The following is an 11,720-nucleotide window of genomic DNA, read 5'->3' on the forward strand; positions in this document are numbered from 1 at the left end:
TGTTGTCTGTTCTTCTCAATAAGGAATCTGGGCACTCCGTTGGGAACGGATTCTTTGGCGTATCAGTGGCCTAAGACCCTGCTTTATGTGTTCCTCCGGTGGACCTGATTCAGGCCACCGTGGATAGGGTCTGTTGATTTGGTAGGGCCCCGGTGGCCCAGACAACACTGATTGCCGGAGATCATCCGCCTGCTAGGCGGGGATCCGTGCGGGGTTCCGTGTAGTCGGGATCTATTGTCCCAGGCGCATGGGAGAATTTGGCATCCACGATCGCAGATATGGGATCTGTGGGTTTGGCCCCTGAAAGGTTGAACCCTCGAATGTGATTACGACTGTCCAGTCAGCGCATGTGCTTTCTACAAGACGGCTGTATACATATACAGTGCATTCAGAAAGTATTCAGACCCCTTCGCTTTTTCCACATTGTTTCGTTACAGCCTTATTCTAAAATGTATTAAATACATTTTTTTACTCATCAATCGACACACAATACCCCATAATGACAATGGGAAAACAGTTTATACATTTAAAAAAAAATGTATTACAAATAAAAAACTGGAACTTATTATAAAAAAAAAGAAACTTTTTACCACCTTTTCTCCCCAATTGGTAGTTACAGTCTTGTCCCATTGCTGAAACTCCCGTACGGACCCCGCCAAGCTGCACTGGTTCTTGACACACTGCTCGCTTAACCCGGAAGCCAGCTGCACCAATGTGTCGGGGGAAACACCGACCAGCTGGCGACCAAAGTCAGCGTGCATGCGCCCGGCCGCCACAAGGAGTCGCTAGAGCGTGATAGGACAAGGACATCCCAGCCGGCCAAACCCTCCCCTAACCCAGACGACACTGGCCCAATTGTGCGCCACCTCATGGGTCTCCCGGACGCAGCCCGGAATCGAACCCGATGCAGTGCCTTAGAGCGCTGTGCCACTCGAGGCCTGAATACTTTACATAAAAAGGCACATGACAGCCTGCTTGGAGTTTGCCAAAAGGAACCTAAAGGACTCTCAGACCATGAGAAACACGTTTCTCTGGTCTGATGAAACCAAGATTGAACTCTTTGGCCTGAATGCCAAGTGTCACGTCTGAGAGGAAACCAGGCACCGCTCATCACCTGGCCAATACCATCCCTACGGTGAAGCATGGTGGTGGCATTATCATGCTGTGGGAATGTTTTTCAGGGGCAGGGACTGGGAGACTAGTCAGGATCAAAGGAAAGATGAACGGAGTAAAGTACAGAGAGATCCTTGATGAAAACCTACTCCAGAGCGCTCAGGACCTCAGACTGAGGCGAAGGTTCACCTTCCAACAGGACAACAACCCTAAGCACACAGCCAGGAGTGGCTTCGGGACAAGTCTCTGACTGTCCTTGAGTGGCCCAGCCAGAGCCCGGACTTGAACCTGATCGAAGATCTCTGGAGAAACCTAAAAATTGTTGTGCAGCGACGCTCCCCATCCAACCTGACAGAGCTTGAGAGGATCTGCAGAAAGAATGGGAGAAACTCCCCAAATACAGGTGTGCCAAGCTTATAGTGTCATACCCAAGAAGACTTGAGACTGTAATCACTGCCAAAGGAAATTCAACAAAGTACTGAATAAAGGGTCTGAATTGCTTATGTAATTGTGATATTTCTGTTTTTATTTTTAATACATTTGCAAAACAAATTGCTTTGTCATTATGGGGTATTGTATGTACATTGATTTAATTTTGTGTATGGTGTGTACAACAATTTAATCAATTTTAGCATAAAGCTGTAATGTAACAAAACGTGGAAAAAGTGAAGGGGTCTGAATACTTTCCGAATGCACTGTAAGTGGCGCGAGTTTGAGGGTTGGTGTCAGGTTAAAGGTGTTTCTCCTTCATCAGAGAGCTTTGGTGGACATTTTCATATTCTTGCATGAGGATTTTGAGCAGGGCCTTTCTTTTTCCACATTGAAGGTTTATATGGCAGCCATCTCGGCTTGTCATGTAGGGATTGACGGCTCTACCCCGGGGTCTCATCTTCTGGTTGTGCAGTTCCTGAAATACGTGTGTCAGCTCAGACCAGTGTCTAAGCCTACATCACCGATCTGGGACCTGCCTTTGGTCCTGGACACTGTGTGAGCCTCTGTTTGAACCATTGGAACCTGTGGACCTAAAAGTCCTTTCCTACAAGACTGCCCTGCTCATGGCCTTGGCCAAGGGCGTTGGGGATCTCCACGCACTATCAATCTGGAAAATTTCAAGAGCTTTCGAAGTTTCTTCAAGTGCAGTCTCAAAAACCATCAAACGCTATGATGAAACTGGCTCTCATGAGGACTGCCTGTAACGATCTTCATTGGGAGAAAGAGAGGAGGACCAAAGCGCAGCGTGGTAAGTGTTCATGATGAATCTTTAATAGAACAAACTGAACACTGAGATACAAAACAATAAAGTGAACTACTGAAAACCGAAACAGTTCCGTGTGGAACACACAGACACGGAAGACAACCACCCACGAAACCCAGGTGAAAAAAGGCTACCTAAGTATGATTCTCAATCAGAGACAACTAACGACACCTGCCTCTGATTGAGAATCATACCAGGCCAAACGAAAAAACCAACATAGAAACACAAACATAGATAACCCAACCAACTCACGCCCTGACCATACTAAAACAAAGAAATAACAAAAGAACTAAGGTCAGAACGTGACACCGCCACAGGAAAGGAAGACCCAGAGTTACTTCTGCTGCAGAGGATAAGTTCATTAGAGTTACCAGCCTCAGAAATTACAGCCCAAATAAATGCTTCACAGAGTTCAAGTAACAGACACATCTCAACAGCATCTGTTCATACAAAAATCCCTGTTCAGATCACTGTCAAAATCTGTATCTAATTATGCAATGCGTCAATCCCATTGGACAAAGGAGCAGCTATAAAGGTTCCAATAGTTTTGTCCATGGTATGACAACGATAGTGGAACATAGAAAGAGAGAGAGAGTAGGCTCAGGGATTAGAATCTCTGACCTGATTCTGGGCTGAACATGTAATATCATAAATGCCAGATTATGAGTCCTGTTGGAGCCTGAGGCAGGGAGGGTTAAAGATGAACACAATCTCTTAATCCTATGATAAAGGGGGTTAAGGGACTGGGGCTGAACGATGGGGGAGGGCAATCCAAATGAAATCCCAGATGGAGAGTACATACAGTGTGCAGAGAGCACCGTTCGACTGGGCGTGTTTCAAAACCATGTGCCAGTGTGTTTTTCTGATCAACATGCAGAAAGACTGTTCGTCATCTTTCTCAGAGGTTGAAGCAAAACCACTGATTCATTTGCGCGTCTCTTCATTTCCGGTCAACGTACAGAAAGGCTGGTGGGATTTCACTTGCTCTTACACCCACTGAACATGAAGCGTTCAGAGAAGCATGATTGGACATTGGATCTGAACTTTTTCATAGAACGTCTAGGACTGCGGAAGAAATTAAGGACAAAATGCTTCACGATCCGAATATATCAACTTGCAAGACCATTTGTCATTATGTGAAGTCCAGACCACAGTAAAACCATGATTAAGAGGAAGACTTTGTGTGGGTGCAAACGTTTGTGTGAGGAGATGGTGGGTGTCTGAGACAAACCGTTTGTCTTTCCTTGTGTCACAGTTTTTGGGGTAATTGGAGAAGAGATTACAAAGACACCAGCCAAGTGGACTGCAGTGATGGGATAAAGGCCAGAGGGTGGTGGGGAGAAAAAGGGATATACTACTAGGCCAATCGTCTCATCTGAGTCATTGATGGCCGGGGACAATTCCTAAATGCTCCTTCACCATGACCTCAAAAAGCCTTTCAAGAGGATGGAAGCAGTGTTGGCGTACACCTGGCGTTAGCATTCAAATGCAAGAGAAAGTGTAACAACTGAATTGAGATCTGAGAATTGAAGCCTGAGCTGTAGCTTTGAGCTTTGGCCTGTCCATTGTAGGGTCAGAGAGGCAGAAGGGAAGAGAAGTGTACTGCAACTTGTGGCTCTAGGCACTTTGAGAAGTGTGGCCAAGCAGCAGGGTAGAAAAGCCAGCCAGCGCCAAATAGGATTAGTCCCTCAGCACTAGCTGAAGTTTCAGTCTAACGCCACCCAAGACGATCTCTGCTAATAAGATTACTAGAGCCCGAACAATAAATCGGTTGACCGATATTATTGACCGATATTATCATTTCACAGAAATATTTGTATCGGTCTTTATTCCACAGATAAAGCGCCAATATTATATACATAGAATAAACAAATACGTCTGCTCATTTGCGGTAATTTTTCTTTTCTTTTTAATGGTTGCCTGAAGAGGGTGCTCTCTACGAGCTGCTCATTGAACATCACTCAGCCCAAGGTCACAACGTGAGAGATAGTAGGCATGGTGGTTTGACACTGAGTAGCTTGCCACAGCCTGCATATTTGAATAAGTAAATAATCAAAAGTACACTTCACCAAGCAAGCGGCCCTGTCCTCATCACATTCTCACCTAGTTAACGTTAACTGGCTAGCTAGCCAGCAAGGTAGTTAGCTTAGCTACCTAGCCAACAAGGTAGTTAGCTTAGCTAGCTAGCAATCTATGCTAATTATGTGCCAATACTGAACTGGTGCCAAAGTGAACACTCGTCCTTGAGACAAAAAGAACACGTTACTGTATGGGCCTATTATGTTAGCTAGTCATTCAAAAATCATGTTAAACACTATTATTTCACACAGTGAGTCCATGCAACTTATTATGCAACTTTTACTCCTGAAATTATTTAGGCTTGCCATAAGAAAGGGGTTGGAAACTTATTGACTCAAGACATTTCAGCTTTTCTTTTTTTATTAATTTGTACAAATTTCTAAAACATAATTCCACTTTGACATTATCTGGTATCGTGTAGGCCAGTTACACAAAATATAAATTTAATACATTTTTAAATTTAGGCTGTAACACAACAAAATGTGGAAAAAGTTAAAGGGTGTGACTACTTTCTGAAGTTAATCAGTGGACTTTTTGCCTCCATAAAATTGGTAACAGACTCAAAAATCCCATTACGGTCGGGCTCTAAACATTTCTGCATGCTGCCCTGCCAGCTACCCTGGCCTGTACTGGCTAGCTACGTACGCACACACAGAGATTTACACTCTGAAACAGATGGGTCTCGGTTTGTGCAATTGAATGATTATCCTGATTATGTTCTTTTTCCTCTGCTGCCTTGCCAGTCCAGGGGCACATGCTCTGTGTTCAAAAACGACAAACTGTTGTTGTTTTTTTCTCTATGAAAAACTTCAGGCAAACAATGAGACCCTTGGAAACATTACATTATTTCTTATCCCGAATCATAACTGACAATGACAGCTCCATCTCTAAGAAAAATATAGATGAACTGACCTTGACAGTTGGCTGCATGCACCCACAGACAGACACAATCACAGATCAGAAGAACTTCCCGACAGTCACGTCTCAGTGGGAGACAGCATCTGCAGCTCAGGTGGAGCACAGTCAGGAATGTAATTATTTAGACACAGCACACGGAAGTCTCATTTTGTGTGTGTGTGTGTGTGTGTGTGTGTGTGTGTATGTGTGAGAGAGACTTAACTTAGTGTGCGTGTGAGAAACAGGGAGAGAGGAAGAAAGAGAGAGGCTGTGTGTGCCTGAGGATGTGTATTTGTATGCAAGTGTCAATGAAAAAGTGTGTGTGTGTGCGCGCGTGTGCATCCGGATTGATAGACTTAGAACACAGCGTCTATCAGAAGAATTATTGACATTGTACAAACAAACTTTCACAGTCCAAGATAAAGATATTTCAATCTGATTTTGGAACATATGCTTCTAGAATAAATGTCGCTTTAAAGGGCTCAATGGCTCGCTTCAAATGACTCTAACAGGCCGTGAGGGTTCCTGAAACAATAAATCATTCTAACTTCAATATTCATACATATACTGAGTGCACCAGACATTAGGAGCACCTTCCTAACATAGAGTTGCAGCCTCCCTTTTGCCCTCAGAACAGCCTCAATTCATCGAGGCATGGACTCTACAAGGCATCGAAAGGGTTCCACAGGGATGCTGGCCCATGTTGACTCCAATGCTTCCCACAGTTGTGTCAAGTTGGCTGGATGTCCTTTGGATGTTGGACACTTCTTGATACACACGGGAAACTGTTGAGTGTGAAATACCCAGCAGCGTTACAGTTCTTGACACAAACTGGTGCGCCTGGCACCTACAACCATACCCCGTTCAAAGGCACCCACATTTTTTGTCTTGACAACTTCACCCTCCGAATGGCACACATACACAATCCATGTCTCAATTGTCTCACGGCTTAAAAATCCTTCATTAACCTGTCTCCTCTCAGTCATCTACACTGATTGAAGTGGATTTAACAAGTGACATCAATAAGGGATCATAGCTATCACCTGGATTCACCTGGTCAGTCTATTTCATGGAAAGAGCAGGTGTTCTTAATGTTTTGATATACTGTACGTACACAAGCCGGGCTACATAAAAGGATGTTTAACATACATACATACGTTCTCACCCAGATGGAGGGTTTCCCACCGCATTTGATAGTTTTGGTGGGCCATCAAGGCAAAAAGACTGTAAATCAGCTCCCTCTTGCTTGCCAGGACAACCACCGGTACTAACTTCATCGCTGTGAGAAACCCTGAGGTGAAATGATCAAACGTATGAGGAGGGGAGCCTCATCTATAATATTAGAAGCGACCATGATAGACCCCATTACGTATCTTTATGGTAGGGCTGGGTGATATCTCTCATTAATTAGAGGAATTCAAATGTATGTTTTCGCGCGATATTACAAATATATATATTTTACATTTTTTAAGCGTTTATGTCTGCTTGTTCTCATGTTGTCTTTCTGGTCTCGTTTCCTTCGCTCCTTCTGTGTTGTGTGCACCTTCCCATTTGCGCGCGCGCACACACACACACACACACACACACACACACACACACACACACACACACACACACACACACACACACACACACACACACACACACACACACACACACATAGGGTTGCCAGGGGCCCAATGACTACTCAAAACCCACCCACAAAGCCTGAAAACTAGCCCACATTATTTTTCCTGCAGCAAGAGAGGAGTTGCCACATTTAGCCAATAAACCCATTTTCCACAGTGGTGTAAAGTACTTAAGTAAAAATACTTGAAAGTACTACTTAAGTCATTTTTGGGGGTATCTGTACTTTACTATACTATTTATATTTTTGACAACTTTTACTTCACTACATTCCTAAAGAAAATGATGTACTTTTTACTCCATAGATTTTCCCTGACACCCAAAAGAACTTGTTACGTTTTGAATGCTTAGCAGGACAGGAAATGCGCCTAATTCACACACTTATCAAGAGAACATCCCTGGTCATCACTACTGTCTCTGATCTAGCGGACTCACTAAACCCATGCTTTGTTTGTAAATGATGTCTGAGTGTTGGAGCATGTCCCTTGCTATCCGTAAATTAAAAAATAAAATAAAAATGGTGCCGTCTGGTTTGCTTAATATAAGGAATTTCCGTCAAAATAATAATTATTGCAAGCTAACGTGACTAATGAAGGAATTTGATTATGTTGCAAGAGAAAAGATCATTCGCCCTCATTAAACTAGCCAGATCATTTTCCATCAATGAATGTCGATTTAACTTGTTTGACTGCTAGGATTGTGAATAATCCCTTATGCGCATAACTGTAGATAAATCCAACAGGAGAGTTTGAGGGATGAAAGTTGGACAGAGGATCTCAAAATCACTGTGCAAGAAACACTTGAACAAACTTCAAAAGAATGTTTGGCTATTTTCTGGCAATTATGCCTTTATTATGTGCCAGATGTTAAGACTACAAACCATTATAAAATGGCCTATTTGCGAGATTGACTTGTCATTTCAATAGGCATAGGCTTACTAAAATCATGGTTTGGTTAGCTAGATGCAAGTAGCCCATAGTTACTGATAGCCTACAGTAGCCTAGGCAAGATGTAAGATGAACATGAATAGCGAGGCGATTTTGCGGTAAGAAGTGCTTCTGTTGCCAAACAGCTTGCTGGAATAGGCTACTGAGGATGGTGTTATAATTTCAATCACTGAATAATATATTAATAATATGGATATGAACTGAATAGGCCTATACTTGTCAACAACAGCCAGTGTTTTTTTCTTCATTTTTTTTAACCTTATTTCTTTTTATCTGATTGACTGTTATCTTTAATCTAATGCATTCTAACAACAGCTGATCAGCAATTTTGATAGAATTGACCATGATCACAATTGATAACTTTGGATTTCATTACCTAAACATGGCCATTAATAATTGCATAATAACACAAGGCTACAACAACAATAAACTGAAGTAATAGACTATTTATTAAATCCGTTTTCCAGCTTCAGGTAGGCTACACAAGTAACACAAAATGATTTGCAATGACTCCATTGATAACATAATTTCAACATATTTATTGTATCAAATGGTAGGCTACAATAGCCTACATAGGCATATACATAAATAGGCTACTTAATGGCCAACAGATTGTGATGGAAAATGTTATGTGATGGAACATTTTATGTTTGTGCTTTTCTAGAAACCAATTTCTATGTTCTATGTTTGTGCTTTTCTAATAACCAATTTCTGTGTTCATGCAAGTGACTAGTTAAACGAATCCTCACTATCAGTTTCTGCAATTTGGCCGTACATCCAGATCCTTGTTTTGAGAACAAAAGATATCTCTGTTTCAAGGTCTCAGCTTAGAGAGAAGAAGCCTCGTGAGGTATTGGTCTGTCACATGCATGAAGCAAATGTTAATGATACATTAATTATGAATGATGAATAAGCTAAATCATGCAAATATAACTTGTCTGCAATATATAAGAGAACTAACGGGACTGCTCCGGTAGAGCTCCTGATTGACATGTGTACTTGGTGCATTGAGTTGGTTGGAACCTCTCCAGCATGCTGATAATAAAGAATGATTCATTTAAGATTGACTTTGAATGTCCCTGTGTAGAATTTCCAAGATAAAATGTATCACTGTCCACATTCAATTTCAGTTTCATTGTGGACTTTTCCCCATCTCAGAAGCAAGTGAGGGAGATCCATAACTTCCATTTGAAATTTCCACTCGCGCAGCACTCGAGACCCAAGAACTGAGCATGCGTAAGACCTTTCATTTTACATGGTTTTCCATAAGCAAAGTTGACATTAGAATGCAGTTTAAACCACCTTAATAATTTATCTAATGCGCTCTAGAGCGCCTTAAGTCGTTTTCATGTGCATTGTCATCTTAGAACTGATGGTGTGCATCAGTTCTAGCGCTTTAATATTTTTTGAGGAAAGAAGGTTGGAAATGGGTGTCTCTATAATGACAATCTAAATAGTCTACCTACAACTGGTCAAAAGTTGTCATGATGTGCACATTTGCTGCTCTGTATCCTCTCACTCATGTGACCCAGCTGCCTGCTGCAGGGCTCAGCCTCAATGGACACCCCTCCGACCCTCCCCACCACTCACGTGTTCACTCACTCAGCAACAGCCTTCTCACTGCCTGATAGTCAGCAGCAGCAGGTCACAGTAATATATATATATATGTAATAAAAATGCCATGGCAGCCGTGCTATTTAGAAATAGCCCAAAACCCCGCAACCAATATATTTTCACCCAAGACCTCATTTTCAAAAGCACGGACATGGCAACCCTGCCCACCAAGCCCCCCCCCCCCCCCCCGAAACGCATTGAGACATTATTTTATTGCATTGTGGTATCACGTACCGTTAGCAGCATTTTAGCCAAAGACTGTTACAAGCAGTTGGAGACTGTTTGAACAGAAGGGTGTGTTCATAACAATGTAACTGTTCTACCTTGTTAGCTAGCAAATAGATCCAAGTTGGCTAAACCTGAAATATAAAGATTAGCTGGCTACTCACTAGCACGTGGGCTTGTGCTTGATAGATTGTTTATGAGACCTGTGTTAAATTTCTATAATGCCTGCTTCAAGTTAGTCATTATTAGTGAATGTGCATTTTGCATGGTTCTGGTTACATTTGTAACAAAAAGTGCATTTTCATAGACAGATTTCAAAGCCATCTCAGTGATTATTGCAAAAAAGCAGGTTAAAATATTTTGATTATTAGTGAGTCGTATGGTTGTGAAAGGCTTATATTTAACCTAGGTATAATTTCAGAATCCCTGAATTCATTAGATATTGCTGAATGTCTGAAATGCAATGTAGTTGATATTTAATTGTACAACAAAGCTTATTTAGATATATTTTAATTTTTTATTAAATTGCCTTCATAAAGTATTCAGACCCCTTGACATTTTCCAAATTTTTTTAATGTTACAGCCTTATTCTAAAATGGATGAAATAAAATAAAAATCCTCAGCAATCTACACACAATACCCCATAATGATAAAGCAAACAGGTTTTCAACTAAAAAATATTATTAAAAAAACAGAAATACCTTATTTACATAAATACTCAGACAGGATTGTGTCGAGGCACAGAGAGATCCTTGATGAAAACCTGCTCCAGACCTCAGACTGGGGCGAATGTTCACCTTCCAACAGGACAAGGACCCTAAGCACAGCCAAGACAACACAGACTCTGAATGTCCTTTAGTGGCCCAGCCAGAACCCGGACTTGAACCCGATCGAACATCTCTGAAGAGACCTGAAAATAGCTGTGCAGCAACGCCCCCATCCAACCTGACAGAGCTCGAGAGGATCTGCAGGAAAGAATGGGAGAAACTCCCCAAATACAGGTGTGCCAAGCTTGTAGCGTCATACCGAAGAAGAATCGAGGCTGTAATCGCTCCCAGAGGTGCTTCAACAAAGTACTGAGTAACGGGTCTGAATCCGTATGTAAATGTAATATTTCCATTTCTCATTTTTAATACATTAGCATAAATGGCTAAAAACCTGTTTTTGCTTTGTCATTATGGGGTATTGTGTTGATTAGGGGGAAAAAGCTATTTAATACATTTTAGAATAAGCCTGAAACTTAACAAAATGTGGAAAAAGTCAAGGGGTCTGAATACTTTCCGAAGGCACTTTATATCATGAATCGCCCATAAGTTTGAAAAAAATCGAGATATGACTTCTACGCCATAATCACCCAGCCCTACGTTATGGCCAATTACTACTGGGTCGATATACAAGACCTTGCAAACCACACATAATTACAGGTTGGTCTAAAACCTGCCAAAAACACAGAAGGTTCTGGATCGATTCAGAGGCAGCTCCTCCCCCTTGATGACTGTGCTGTTCATCTTTGTACAGTACAAGAGGGGAGTCACTACAGCAGCAGCCAGTAAGATGCGATCAGTAAAGTCAATCACAACATAACAGAGAAGCAAAGAAACTCCCAAAATGATCTGGGACACATTACAGCATCATGCGGTGCCATGAAAGCTTTCCATTGTTCATTACAATCGATCGTCTCAGGAAAAGTGGCCCATCTTCAATAGACGAGACGAGTAAGGTGTTCATCATGCCCAGTGGAACATGATGTTGGCAAACCCCACACCTGGCAACTTGGTAAAAAGTGCACATGGGAATGAGTGACGGTCCGAGACCAAGGATTGACACTTTGAGACTCTGCGTGAGACCGGCCTCAAGCATTTTAACGACTGTTTGATTTGCAGTCGGCCGCGTGGCGAGCATTCCTTCCTTCCATAGCGGGTAGTGCCCACCAGGTGATCATCTGCATACCTTCTGTTCACGCA

General features: G+C 42.2%; 1 long non-coding RNA gene across 1 annotated transcript in view; it reads right to left on the reverse strand.

Annotated features, from left to right (window-relative positions):
* LOC120063856 overlaps positions 1 to 11,720 on the reverse strand; it is a 57,359-nt gene that overhangs the window by 16,888 nt on the left and 28,751 nt on the right. The gene's annotated exons all lie outside the window — the stretch shown is intronic.

This window comes from Salvelinus namaycush, chromosome 19, assembly GCF_016432855.1.
Source record: "Salvelinus namaycush isolate Seneca chromosome 19, SaNama_1.0, whole genome shotgun sequence".
Classification (NCBI taxonomy): Eukaryota; Metazoa; Chordata; class Actinopteri; order Salmoniformes; family Salmonidae; genus Salvelinus; species Salvelinus namaycush.